This window comes from Crocodylus siamensis, chromosome 2 (genome assembly GCF_052110815.1).
Source record: "Crocodylus siamensis isolate JL-2025a chromosome 2, ASM5211081v1, whole genome shotgun sequence".
In the NCBI taxonomy this organism is placed as follows: Eukaryota; Metazoa; Chordata; order Crocodylia; family Crocodylidae; genus Crocodylus; species Crocodylus siamensis.
Window position 1 is genome coordinate 249,746,406 of NC_143396.1, and position 1,984 is coordinate 249,748,389.

The window sequence follows — 1,984 nt, forward strand, 5'->3', positions numbered from 1 at the left end:
CGCCTTCTCACAATGTGCTTTAACTCCCCGGGATAAATCGGAGCTTGTTTCTTGTTGTCATGGTTTTCAATAGGGTTCAATGGGATTTGAACCACTATCGACTCTGCTTTACGTCTACTGCGGCCTCGGCCATACAAATTTATTAGTTATGTCTTTTTAAATGAGATTAAATGGAAGAGACTCGCTTTCCCTTCAGGCACCAGCTCCGGCCTGGCTGGGTGCCTCCCCCCATCTCATAGTCATGTCCATCTCGGCCTAGGTGCGGGCCCCGAGGTGGGCACTGGGCACTGCCCGGCCCGCCCGCCGCGCCCGGGAGCCAGGGGGCCTTTGGGACTGAGGGGCCCTGAGCCCCGGGGGCCGCTCCCAGGACACATGCGCCCAGGACGCTGCAGAGAAAGCGGGGTGCTTTTGTTTTCTTTACTTTAGTTTAGTTTTTTTAAATCCCAATTTTGTCAAGGGAACAAGAGTCAGGAGGGGAGAAAGAGAGGCTCTACTCCAGTGACCTCTCTTAGCCTTTTAATCTATTTAACATCCTAAGCCCGCAGCGCTGTGTAGAAATAAGTAAATGGTACTCTTGAGGCCTTAAGAGCTCTTCAGCGTCAAATATTTGCTCTTACTCTTAGAGTTTTTCCCCAAGAGCCGCAGAAGCGCTCCCGTCCCGCGGGGCTGTGAAAGGCAGGCCCGCGCCCCCCGCCGGCCCCTCCCCGGCGGCCCGGCCCGGCCCGCTCCTCCCCGGTGCTGAGGCCGGGGCGTGCTGCACAGGACGTGGGGTTTCCTGCCGCAGCCCAGGGCCGTGCCCGGACCTGGCCCGTGGCCGGCAGAGCCCAAGCCTCTTCGCTCGCAGGTCCTACGAGCCGCGCGCGAGGCCCCTGCGTGAGGCCGCGCCGGCCTCCCGGGGCTTTCTCTGCCCTCCGCACACGCCCTGGAGTGACCGCCGCGTCCGGCCCCTCGGGCCTGGGCTTCACGTTTGCGTTGCTTTCCAGCCGGGCCCTCAACATCACCCCTCTCTGGACGGGACCGGACTCCTCGATGGCTCGTTTCCAGGGGAAGAGACTAGGGAGAGATCTTGTTCTCCTGGAAAAACAGTAACGGAAAAACCCCCCTTGGCATCGGCGCCCACATTTCGCTGGTCGTTTGAGTAACTAAACCCCCCACGCCCCGCAGGGGTTTCTCCCACAACAGCGGCGCGGCGCGGGGCAGGGGCAGAGCAGCCGTCCCGCGTGGGCGCCGCACTTCCTCGACCGCGGTTCGGCTGCGCCCCCAGGCCATTCGCCCCGAGGCTGTATGATTATCCCCTAACCCAGCTGTTCCTGCGCCGCCAGCCCCACTCTTAATCTGCTGGTTTCGAGGGGGTCCCCCTGGATTGAGGGATCTCTTTCTTTCTATCTTAAAAAAAATCGGAGCTCTTTTGAAGTCCGTCCTGCTTGGAAGGCGCGAGTCTGACTGGACCCAGAGCCGGAGGCCCAGCCCAGGCTGCGTCCTGGGTTTCTGCTTCGCCAGCACCAGGCTGCACCCGACATCTAGCGTGAAGCCGTTGGGGAAGGGGGATGCGTTGTGGCCCGGGGTCGGAGGGAAAGAGCTCGCCCCCCGCCGGCGCGGGCCTGCGGTGCGATGGGAGAGGCGGGCGCACCCGCGGTGGCCCGGCCCAGCGCGGCGCGGCCGTGCCTGAGGCTCAAGCCCGTGCTGTGCGGGCAGCGCAGCGCTGGGCTCGGGCCGGGCCGTCAGGGCAGCCGCGCCACGGCCTGCCTCGCTTTACCCTTTGCCCCTTCGAGAGGACCACGGAGCAGCACCGCGGGCTCCCTGCGCCCTCCGCTCCTCCGCCGCTCCTCGCCATTTAAGCTCGTATTCGGGCTGATGCCGACGGAGGCAGACGGAGCCGCGGGTAAATGCGAAGCTAAGGAAGACTCTTAAGAGGGCGGTTATAAAAACATTTTTTTCAGCCTCTCTCTCTCTCCTTCTCACATACACACACGTTTCCTTTATA